This window comes from Corvus moneduloides, chromosome 6 (assembly GCF_009650955.1).
Source record: "Corvus moneduloides isolate bCorMon1 chromosome 6, bCorMon1.pri, whole genome shotgun sequence".
NCBI classification, from domain to species: domain Eukaryota; kingdom Metazoa; phylum Chordata; class Aves; order Passeriformes; family Corvidae; genus Corvus; species Corvus moneduloides.
In genome coordinates, this window is record NC_045481.1 from 56043016 (window position 1) to 56055671 (window position 12656).

The 12656-nt window shown below is 36.7% G+C and overlaps 1 long non-coding RNA gene across 4 annotated transcripts in view; it reads right to left on the bottom strand.

The window, feature by feature from the left end:
- The window catches only part of LOC116446012, a 32019-nt gene that overhangs the window by 4207 nt on the left and 15156 nt on the right, over positions 1 to 12656 (bottom strand). For all 4 annotated transcript variants that reach the window (XR_004240985.1, XR_004240984.1, XR_004240983.1 and 1 more), the window contains 2 exons: positions 5216 to 5305; positions 2066 to 2177 (listed from right to left, as the gene is read on the bottom strand). This is a non-coding gene — a long non-coding RNA (uncharacterized LOC116446012). The remainder of the gene's footprint in view (positions 1 to 2065; positions 2178 to 5215; positions 5306 to 12656) is intronic.

The following is a 12656-nucleotide window of genomic DNA, read 5'->3' on the forward strand; positions in this document are numbered from 1 at the left end:
ATCATTAAGATTGAGAAAGACCTCCAAGATCATGGAGTCCAACTTTTAATAGATGTTTATATACAAGGCAGCAGGAAAAAAAAACACAAATAGAAAAATATCATGAATTTATCTTGAAATTATATAAATACCTACTAGTTCAATTTAGGTTTTACAGAACTTTTCTCTCCCTCTCTCTTTCTTTTTTTGAATTGTTTCTTTTCAACCTTATTGTCCTTTTCAGTGCCATAGTTGTTGAAACAGCTAACTGGGACAACTATAATTTAAAAATATGGAACCCTGCTAATTGTCACAGATGATTTTGCTCAGGGACACTGTGAAATGCTTATTTCTCTGCCTGTGCACATATTACATCAATAGGTGTAGATTTGACAGATGCTTAATTGCTGTGTTTTAAACTATGCTAAGATCTATGTTCATAGAAAATATTAACATATTTTCTTTAACAAAGAGCTAAAGAAATGCAAGATTTTATGGGGTGGTTGAAATATCTTTACTGGACCATGTAAATGCTAAGGTATCATGGTATTGTATTTTTCAGACTGTATTTTCATTTTCAGTCTAGTTTTCCTCTTTGTTAGAGTCATAGAAGTAGATCACCCCTTACACATGTACCTTAGGAAATCCACAGGGAAAGGGTTTGTCTTCAGGAAACGTGTCACGATAATATACATTTCTAGTTTGATACTCTAAATTTTCTTGCAAGAGTCTTTCTAATTAGCTATTTTCATGTAATCAATAGCCTCGGTGGTGTCTGAGTGTCTTTCACGTAAGTGTATTTAATAATTACATTTTTATGTTCGCTCTCTCAAGCAGGAAAAGAATTGGAAGTGATTATTAGGATTAACTAATGGTAAATGTGTACAAAAATACAGTATGTTTCTATTTTTGAAGTGTTTGGCAAGGACAAATATATTTTACAATATCAGATTTCTAACGATAAAATGGTGAGAACCTGGTTTGAACTGAGAATGATAATATTCAAGGTAATCAGCAAAAAATAAGATCATCCACTCTCAATTTAATGATACCCAAACATTGTAAAAATGTTTACTTTACATAAAAAGTAAAAAAAAAACCATTGAAACACTTTTTCTATGGAGGAGAAAAATCACTTTTTGAAATAAAAAGCATATTTAAAACTAAAATTCCAATGACATTGTGCTAATGTAAAAAATCTTTAATAGCAAATATTGCCATTTTTTCCTGTTGTTTTGAAATAAGCATCAATAAGCACCCTACATTTAAGAATATCCATAGGGTACCATCCACTAATACTACAATCATTTCATCTTTACAGGTGAGTAATGACTTCTCTCTTTAGTGACTGATACATTGCAAGATCAAGGGCTGCAGACAGATGAAGAGCACAACAAATGTTCCAGCTGACCTCACTCCCCAAAATGCATCATTCCTACAAATAAACGTCATTAAACACAAGCAAGCAGTCAAATTACAGAATTAAAACATAACCCTGCATTACTCGAGTGCGTCGGTGCTTATTAGCAGGTGCACTGACTCCAGGGAAACTATTGACATGAGTAAAGATCTCTGGGGCTGTGCTTTTGCAATATATTCCAAAGCCTTTTAAAGTAAATAGACTGATTGACTGACTGCTAGCTCAGGCGGAGGCTTTCCCGTGGCAAAGAGAAGTTTTATCTTAATGGAGAATGTACCAGTCTCCCCCACAAGCCACAGCACAGAGGAGTGGAGCCCACTCTATCTCTGGCAGGCACTGAATCACTTCCAAGCCTATTTTAGAATTAAATGGAAGATGACCTCGTTACCTGGGTCTCTCCAACCTCACGGTGAAAGCACTTGAGGACTGAGCCAGGGCTTTGCTATCAGCAGCTAAAGTCCAACCACATTAAAAGCAAAACCCAAACCACAAAAAACCCCCCTTTTGTTGCAGTGGTGTAAGGCCCTGTTACTAATCTGTCTGTGGCACAAATCCTCCCTGAGAAGCAGTTTTACCCGAGTCAATGTGCACGTGGCTTGCAAATGTTCACATACACCCTCCCTTAATAGTTTAATACATCAGCAACTTATCCATATGCTTTCCTACCTTTTAAAAGTAGATATCCTTATTTCTCCCCTCCCTCATGAGACATCATTAATGAAATACCAGTTAAAAATATCTTCTAAAGATTTAAATTCCCACATTAGAGACTCTCCGCCTAGAAAGAACAACAGAAAAGACACATTAATTACATGAGTTATGAAAACAGATCAAACCATTATAAAGAAAAAAACCACTTCCTTCTTTAGCAAAGAGCATATTTTCCTATAAATGTGTTTATTCAGAGATGCAAGTGTTCTAATGGAATTCTTACAAAGGTTACAAAAGTAACTTGTGCTTATTTTTTATTTTTCTGTTCCAAGCCAGTAACAGCCCAAATCTGTTCCAAAGGAAAAGCTGATGTTCAGCAGTAGTTTAATGAATTGTTTTGACCCAGTGAAATACACCGTGTCCCCTCCTAGTAATGAGACACTTGGCAGAAAGTATCACATCACACGAACAATGGCAGCAGGCTGTCATTACGACCCACAAAGGCCCGTCACCTCTGAGCAGTCTCTCTTCAGACAATGCAGGGGAAGATCAGGTAACACTTCTGCTGAGCTAACTGCATGTGCACTTGGTGGTGGTGGTGGTGCTTTTACCTGCAGCATTTTCAGTTTATAACCATTTTGGTGATAGTAAAAGCTTTATAAATATTTTCAATTGCTTTTCTTTTAACACCTCTTTGCAAGTTAGACATAAAGCTGGTGTTACTTTCTGACTCATGCTTTTGATTAAACAAATTTAATTTTAAAATGTTTTAGTGTAAAATACACAAAAGTATCATGTCATCACAAAATGACATGTCTACCCATGTGACATTTTAATTAGATTTACTGTGAAGGTAGGCAGGAAATCAGTTGGGTTTTATGGCTTTATCATATTTTGATATAATTACCACTCTCTGCCATTGGAACAGGGAGTACAGCCCTACACATTAATGATCTGATGTTGAAAAGAACATGAGAGAGGAGAAGTGGAAAGGAAAATTGCAAACAGATATCTAGAAATAAAAACATGGTCATAAGCATCACGTCATGCTCAAACAAAATGAACGGCAGTGAGATACAACAGGTGAGAAAATGAAAGGATAGAAACTGCAGAGCACAAAACACGACCGCTACCCTAGGAATACTGAGCCTGGTGAGACCATGGTGAGATTCACTCATGTGTACATGCAAAAGTTCTCATGGTATCCTCAGAGTTTGCCAACAGCACTGCAATGATTTTGCTGGATTTTCTCTTGAAGGGGATCACAAGGAATGGAAGAATTGCCATCAGGACATGGAGGCACAAGAAAAGGCCCACGGCTCCAGTCTCAGATTCTTCTTCAACTGAAGATCTCAAGAAAACTGGAGATCCTTCTAAAACAAGTTATTTTTATCAACTCTGTGGCTTAGAAAACACCGTTTCTACAGTTGTAATATATGCACTGAACCTCAAGACCATTTTCAGATTGATTTTTCTTTTTTAAATACAAACTGCACATCTCAGAATAAGATAATGAACTGGCACGTGTTACATAAATAGTACATCTGTCAGGGATTGAAGTACTTCCATTCCTACCTCTTGTGGCATATCTTAAAAAGGAAAATACATACAGCTATTCCCAACAAAAACAATTTAATAAGTGCAAATTAGTTTGTCCTTTTTCTATCTCAGTGACAAGAAACATCTCTATAGACTTCATTATTTTTCTATATTCATGTTTTTAAATAATTTAAAAATAAAAAATACAAATCTGAGATTAGCCATATTTTCAGTAAAAATATGCTTTATTAATCAATTTAATTTATTATTTAATTACATAGATGTGGGACACTGTAATCTATAGTTCCTATTCTGGATAGTCCTCAAAATGTGATAAAAGTGCATCCTGTGAGGAAATGTATCACCTATCATTCATGTTTCACAAAAATACCAAAAGGAAGCTGAAGGTAATAGCTAAAAGAGCAGGTGTTAGGGCACAGACTGAAATGCCCCAAAATTAAGGCATGAAAAAGAGCAGGAAAAAGCATTACTTAATCAAAAGGTATGGGCTTTTCAAGCAGCCTGTGTACAGGGTAGAAGCTACACCATTTAAATCACTGATTGTGTTATTTTATATCTCTTTTTGTTCACTTGTTTATGACTTATGCTTAAGCAGAGATTACAGAACAGGGATAGGACGTGCACAGGTCTTGGGAAGCAGCTTCCCAGACTGTGGAAGTGGTGTCATGACTTGGAGAGAAACCCTGCAGGTTTCCCCTCATGACAGAGGTCCTGGTGGAGGGGAGGTCTGCATTCAGCACAGTCTCCCTGGCAACCGCGGTGGGCATCGCACACAGGGTACCACATCCTGCACCACAGCCAACACACACAGGAAGTCCTGCCAGAGTTCTGCTCTCCTCCTACACCTTACTGAGCTCCTTTTGTACCTAGTTTTCCTCTCTGTAGTTGTTAATCACACAGTGTGATAATAATCACCACCAGCACTGATATATTCTGGAACAGGCCCGGACAACCGGCAGCATCAGGGCTGGGGATAAATTTTCTACACATCTAATGTGATTGTAGAAAGGAAGCTGATGGGCAGCTGTGCACGACACATGCAATGCTGGCTAAATGATCTCCTGGAGCAAATCCATTATGGTCAGTCTAATTATTTCTAGGATGAATATGGCTCCAAATGCTTTTTGATTACTGAAGAAAATTTGCACACTGAATACTTAATTTATTAAGTTTCTTACCTATACAGCTCCTAAGATCAATGCTGGAATAATAGTAGAAGTTCCATTTCCATTCAAGTATCTCCTGATGCTTTGTGTGTTGTAACTACTACATAAAACTCAATCAAAATCTCGCAATGCTTACATTAAACTAGTAACGAACATTTATGGGAAATATCCAGAATACCAGTACTAATTTTAATCGATATAGAGACAACAATATTAGCAAAGTAGTCCAAATTATGGACCAGAATTTCATGGTCAGGAGTCACCTGAAATATAAACCACAAAGATGGTTTCCAAATGAAATCTTACAGAGCTTGCTATCAAAGTATCAGACAAGAGACGACAGATGGATTCAGAGAGAAAAAGGGGAGTGTACAAGGAAAGAGGAGACAATCTTGGCCAGCACTGTAGGGAGCATCATATCAGCGCACCAGCTGCCCACCTGCCTCAGGAGTCCTTATTTCCTGAAGGAAGAAATTTTGCCAGTGCCAGTTTTATTCATTATTGTAGGACTGCCAACATTGTTTGTCTCCTGAAAGACAAAAATGTGTATGTCATGTAAAGCCCAATAAATATAATGCAAGTCCCACTGAAATCTTCAAAAAGTACATCAGTTCCATGGGTGGGATCAGGATTTTTCACAGAAATTTTTCCATTTCTTCAAGTACTGTTTACACATGTATTCATTCCCCCTCAAAAGCAAGCCCTTGGAGATGACAATTTAGTGAGAAAAGTATTTAAAAAAATCCCAAACAAACCTGGATTGTTAGTGTGGTTCCACTCATCATTACATACCATAAAGACATGGAAATCAGCTTTTTATAGCCTGGCATGATGACAGCTATTTGACTCTTGAACTTAAAAGCAGTATAAATATTTTCGGTTTAACACATTAAATATAATGATCAGACATCAACCATTCTTTACCATTTAAATGCATTTCTTCAGGAGAAGCAAATTCATGTATTATAGTAGAAACTAATAACTATTTCACAGCAGGGTATGAGTAGCTTCTCATTCATTTTTTATTAAATAGTTGTATCTGTTACATGTGTGAAAGACTGCTTTAGCTGCTTATATGAGGCTTTTAAGGCAGAATAGCATTCCACTCAGCAGATGATACTGAAAAGCACTAATTTAATTCAATAATTAACTTCCTTGCATTTCATTTCCAAGCTCAAAATATTATCTTTAATTAAAAACACAATAGGAAATTGCCTAGTTATCTAGTTCTTTAACAACGTACTTCTTAGTGTAAGGCACTTAAAACTAATTCAATCACTGTCTGTAGCTTTTGCACTAAGTCATACTTAAAAATGAGCTGGATAACTCATGTCCCTTAAGCTTTATAGCTAAGAAAAAAGTGCAGCTCTTGGCTTTATTTCTGATCAGTGGTGGAGTACCTTGATTGCAGCAACCTGGCCATTTGTCCTTTCCCCCTTTCATTTCAGTGAGTGTATCTCATATCTTTCCACAGTAGCTTCAGAAATGCCTTTCGGTCCAGCAGAGTCAGTTCTGTCATCTCTAACACCATTTGCATTTACATTATTTACAACAACTTTACATTGCCTTTTGTACTTTATTACACTCACTAAGTGACTGTGCAATCAAACTTACTCATTAAAACATCTTTAGCAAAGCTCCTTTCTGAATCATAATTTTCATTTAGTTTCTTTTCAGGGTATAATTTTTAAAGCTTGATGTTTATTAGACAAACAATAATGACGTTGTGAGGCCTCCAAAGTGATTTATTTTTGAGACCTCTTTCTAACCTTTTAATTTAAATCTTAATTTGGAATTAGTTTAACATGAGAAAGTGAGATCTATTTTTCACTCTAATCCTAAATCAATATTGGCTCAGAAAATTATTCTATCTGAGCCAGAGAGCATATATTATACCATTAAAAGTAACCTTTTGCAGGGAATATCACTAATGCTGCCTAAAAATAATTCATTTCCACAAATCAGAATGAGAAATCCATGGGGTTTTTTGGCCCAGACACCTTAAAATAATTTTGTCTCTCCATAATCCTTCTCTGTATACTGTTCTTGCTTAATTGATGCTAATGAGAATGTAGAAATAAGGTGGTTAACACATCCCCTAAAATGTTTGCCTTGACAAATGTAGAAAGGTTCTTCTAAGACACACCAAGACAAGCCACAGAAGTAATTAAGCTGAAGTATATTGGAAGAAAATCATGATTTAAAGGCAACAGTTTGATTACATTGCAAAATGTTGACATTATTTATTACAAATATCTAGAAAATCATTACATTTTCATGAAGTCTTCCAATTGACTTGTGTTGCAGTGGGGATCCTGCAAGACGACCAGAGATGTTTACAGACTTGGATCAGTCTTTCTTAGTAGAAAGGCAGGTTTAATCAGTATTTCCCAGACAAGAATGGTAAATACTGCAAAATTGCTGAACTTAATCTAGATATTAACCAAAATAAAAACTCTTCAAATATTTTATTCTTTAAGAAAACCTTACAAATATAATCCCATCCTGTCATTGGGAATATGCAATAATTGCAAATTGTGTAGTTTGGTTTAAAAAAAAAAAAACAAAACACTTAAAAAAAAAAAGAAGTTGCTAAGCTGTTTCCTCTCCACTGATCATCACGGCCTTATTTTTAAAGCTCTTGATTAGTTTGTCTCCTCAGGCCCACTAGGACATCCCTGCAGATTTTCCTCTCCCAGATGCCATTTCAGTGCAGACCTAAACCACCCATGGATGTGTCTGCAGTAACTGTGGTGTTGTTTCATGCCCCTGGTGGTCCCAGCAACACAGCAGGACTGAAAACCAGCCAAAGAATCAAAGAGAAATGGTGGAAAAATCAAGTTATTCTTCTTGCCATCACAAAGCTTTCCAGGAAATTGCCTTTCCAGCTAAGGGAAATCATAGTGCTCTGTAGTGGTCTGTGAGGAAGTACAAAATCAGCTGGACTATCAGTAAGGTTTTCGTTTTCTTTGAATGAGATGGTACTAAACTTTATAAACACTATATAAATTTAACATTATTAAATTTCATCACATTCAATAATTTTTTATCCTATATTAAGATCATGCTTCTCCTGGGCTGCATGGTAATTTTTCCACTTCTAGAGCCCTCCCTCCCACACATGCAAAGGCTCAGACCCTTTCTTCCCTTTCTCCTCGTGCGCCGTAAGTCCCGCTGGCTTTGGGAACTGAGGTTCCCAAAGCAGAGCTCTGTGCCTGTGCCCCCAGAGCCTCCAGCACAGAGGTGTGCCAGGGCACACACTGTACTCCATCGCTGCTGCAATGGCCCCTGAGGGCCTTGTCAGAGAGGAGCAAACTGGAATAGTTCTCGTCTTTCACAGACACCAACCCAAAGGTACCACTTAAGTCATCTGCATTCCCCACTTTTCTCTTTCAACCAGCATTCTGGGTAGTCTTTTCCTGCAGGTTTTAGAAGCAGCTGTGATATTCAACTGATTTTCTATTAAAGGTCATTTTAGTCTCACAGTTAAATTTCTATTACAATTCAGATTTGTTTTGGTTTGATCTGGGGACATGACAGAGGTTAACCCAATTCATAGACCACATTAGGTGAATCATACGTGGAAAGTTTCCCAGGTCATTCAGGGTGAAACGGAATTTCAGATGTAATACCTTCTAACAGAAGAAACAATATTCAGGTGACTCCTGAGCAACGATTTGTAATAAATTCTGACTTAGCAATGGCACTGAAGAAGGAGTACTGCAAACAGTCGCTGTTCTCCCAGATTTTGTGCTGCATGCACACAGCAGCCACGAGCTGTGCCCCGACATGTACAAAGCATTGTCTAGCAGTACGAAATCCCAGCACTGATGAAACTCTGATCACCACCCACTGAAATGCCCAGTTCCTGCCATGCCTTTTTGCATATTTCCCCCCCACCCAGCTGGCTGAGCCATCCTGCTGTAGTCCTGAGGTGTCTGCTTGTTAGTCTCTGTCACTTGGGCAGGGGGGTTAAGACTTTTTATTTCCAGTAAGGGTTTTTATTCCTCCTCTGTTTTTTCTTTTCTTATTTCTGATGAGTGGCACATTCTCTAGTTTAAAAAGTTTGAGACAGAGCGTGAACACTAATTAGTAAAACGACTTCAACGTATGTACTTTATATTTTTCAAGTATATTCTACACATTATGCAAAAAAAAAACAACCTAGAGGAGATCAAGCAGCGAAGTTATTCTGTACTGATGATGGTACTAGAAAAACCCCTTTTACAGAAATAAAATTACAGCTTTGTAATGTCATAAAGTAGAAGAAAAATTAAAGGTTGCCCAGAAATATCAAAAACATATGCTTTTATGAAGAGCACACTGCAGAAACCATCTCATTTCCATGAATTAGCATTTGCTCATCCTTATTAGCAGACACATATGCCTACTTGTCCTGTAACTTAACATTGAAGGCCAAAAAGATGTCATACACCAGTTGCTGAACAGAAATTACCCATATAAAAAGCTCATTATTTAAAAGTCTCTTCAGAGGATGCCAGTGTTGATTTGAATTGACTCCAGGCATTTCTCTGCTTATTATTTGGAAGGTTGTAAGTTAATTCAGTGGCACTTCACTTTGACACAAAAAGGTATGATGCAAAACTGAAATCAGAGTAATAAACTCTGACAGAAAGAAGACATTAATAGGAGCAACCAATGACAAAATAAACTGTAGATCTAAGCAATGGCTTATCAAACCTAAGAGGATTTGCCTAATTAATCCTGTGTTGCACAGCTATCCAAATTGCTTTTCTGACCAATCCATATTGTTGCTATTCATTACTTACTCCTGGCTTTCTAGAAACAAGAGACATATCACATAACAATCTAAACAGTATCACCTATTTTTTAACTGCTTTACTGTACTATCCTGTAAGCAGTTAACTAATGCACTGCAAAAATAGTTCCACAGCTCCAAACTGTTTGGAATTAGTTTCTTTTTTTTAAAGACTACCCAAAAGGTAACAGTAAGCATTAATTATTTGGAGAGCAGCATTTGCCTTTAGAAGGGAACCTTTTTTTTAGAATAAATTGTGGAAAAAGGACTTTATGTCTGCATACTTCATGTTTGGGCTTGAGCTCACCAAAGAAAATGTGCAGGCTAACAAGAAGTGTATTGTCAGTGAAACCCAAATGGTTACAGTTTAAAGGCTGCTCTAATTGATAAATGTAAAATATCTGACAAAGAAGCTTCAGAATGTGGCAGGTGTGTGTCATGTATAGTTTTACTGTCTAAGTAAAGCAAACATATGAAGAGATTAAAAAAATAGATTAAGTGTTTTATAAGCTACTGCTAGCCTACACTAGCCAGCTGAAGGCTTTAAATAATTTAATCCCTTCAGCAACTGCCAGTCCCAACTGCAACACTGAAACAAGGTCTGAATTCAGTTTGAAACCCAACAGGTGCAGTCTAATACTGCCTCCTTAATTCAGCTACTGATCTATGTTTATGCTTGTAGAGGACAGCATATTCTTAAATCCACCATGGCATTAATTAAATTAGTCTAAGTGCCTCTTGTTTTATCCCATCTTCTACTATCAAATTTACCTCAGACTGTACTCTGTTTCTTTCCCCTCCCCTCCAGAAATGCTCTTCGTGCCAGATGGAAGACAAAGACTTCGCAAAAAGCTTTTAAAATAGATTTTTCTTTATATGTAACTTACACAAAAACACAACCAGGGAAATTAACAAATGAAAACATTTAATACTGGTTTTCTTAGCCTGAATTTTAATATTTGAAAGTGGAAGGAGGTATATAAAGTTATTGGCAAGCAAAGTCTCCAGTGCCATATCACCACTTATACTCTTTTCTTTGGATAATCCAGGCAATTTAAGTTGTATCTGATGTGTGTAAGCTATTTATCATTCTTATATGCTAATTATTTTTACCAACATTTGCTAGTAGCATGAAATAATGCATATTGACAAAAGTAATAATTCACTAGCAAAAAAAAAGAAAAAGTCAAAGTAAAAAAAGCAGCATTACTACAAAGTTTCCAGCAACAGTAATAGGCAGGGTCCCCACCACCCTCCTTCTCTTTAGAATCATGGACTGTTTAACAAACCACAGGGAAATGCTGCTTAGTATCCTACTTCCCAGAGAAATTTAAAGGTTAATCTACATTTTTCTCCAATCACAGGACAAGAGAAGAGGAAAACTCCCACCACCTTACTTCTTTCACTTTGCCAGCAGAACTGGAAGATGGGACAATCCAAGGCACAACTTCCTTTCCCTTCCTTGCAGACGGGGCCATGCTCGCTCTTGGGCTGCACACAGAGAGTTTTGTCTCTCAAGCAATTAAGCAGCATGTTTGGCATATGCAAATGAGAGGACAGAGTTACCTTTTTACGCAATCTTAACTCAAAATTTCTGGATGCTTAAGTAGTGAGCCACTGGAGTAGTAAGGCCAGCTCAGACAGCAGTTCATACTTCAATTTCATTCAGTTTATCAAGACTATAATACGCTATGCAAGGGGCCATCAGCCTTCTGAAAATGAAAACAGATTCAATGTACATTAAACAAAATGTTTTCTTAAATCCCAAGCTGCTCAACACAGTAATAACTAGCTAAAAAAAAAAACCTGCAAAGATTGTCATCCATAAAAAATGTCTCGTGACTACAACAAAAAGTGAACTCTGGTACACCAGCACAGGTTTGAATTCCCAATAATTCTACCAGCACATGGACAAACAATACTCCTAAGTATATTAAAAGTATCTTTGAAATCTTTGAAATTTCCACTGTTTCGTATATATGGAATGCAACTTTCAATTATTAACAAACAACTATTCTTCTGATTATGTGAAGTAATACAGGCACCACCCCTCCTCTATTTCAAAACTGGATGGATAATGTTGAGGTTACACGATTTTATTAACAGTGACAATGTGTTCTCTGATCCCAGTTGTACTTCAAAGCACTAAATGAATGATTTTTTGGAGCACAGAACAACCCAAAGTGAATTCAAAGCTTCTGAAATGGCTCTACCACTTAGTTTATACAAGCCTGAAATTTAAAATTCAGTTTCAAAACCATCTATTCCAGGATCACAGCTTCTGAAAGAAGGAAAAATCAGGAAGAGGGAAAATTTACAAAAGACATTGTGAGAAGGCTCAGCAGTGATAATAACTGTATTCTATTAACAAATCCCAGTTTTAATTCAGAACTCCCTATATGTCAAATAATTTACAATATTTATGGTATATGATTTTATTACTGTAAAAATGTTTTTACATTAACAGTTTTTAGTTATGTGAATAATCACTGCCTAATAATTCCCCAGATAATCTTTTGGGATGAAGTTTGCAGTATCAGACCTTTCTTAAGTATTTAATTAATATTATGCTCAAAAAACCCCCAACCCAAACCCCCTTGGCATTGCAGTGGTAAAACACTATAGTACTTCATGGAGTTTTGGGGCAAAAGTAGTGCTTTTATGAAGACCTGCACTTCCAGAGATAGTTGGTATGAGAATGTGTGTGAAAGTGTGATATAGACCTAGAAACTAGAGTAAGATGTCTGAAAGACCTCAAAATAATAATAAATACTGGGTTAGTTTAAATTCCAGTCTTTATGTTTTTGAAGCTCACTACTTTGTTTTCTTTTCTAAAACAGTTGCTCAAGAAAATCTCAATTAACTGAATTTTTCAAGAACAGCAGGATTTTAATGAAAAAAACAAAACCAAAACCAAACCAGCTGCACTGAAATGAGAAGAGACTCCTAAGACCTGCCACCTGAATAGAAGGCATTACAGATTCTCCTTTCTGTGTCTTGTAGGGATTTAATGGGCAATGAAATCATCTTGGTTCTCTTGTCCATTCCTCTTCTGGCAACACTTGTCCCCAGGTGTACACACATAGCTGGAGAAATTAAT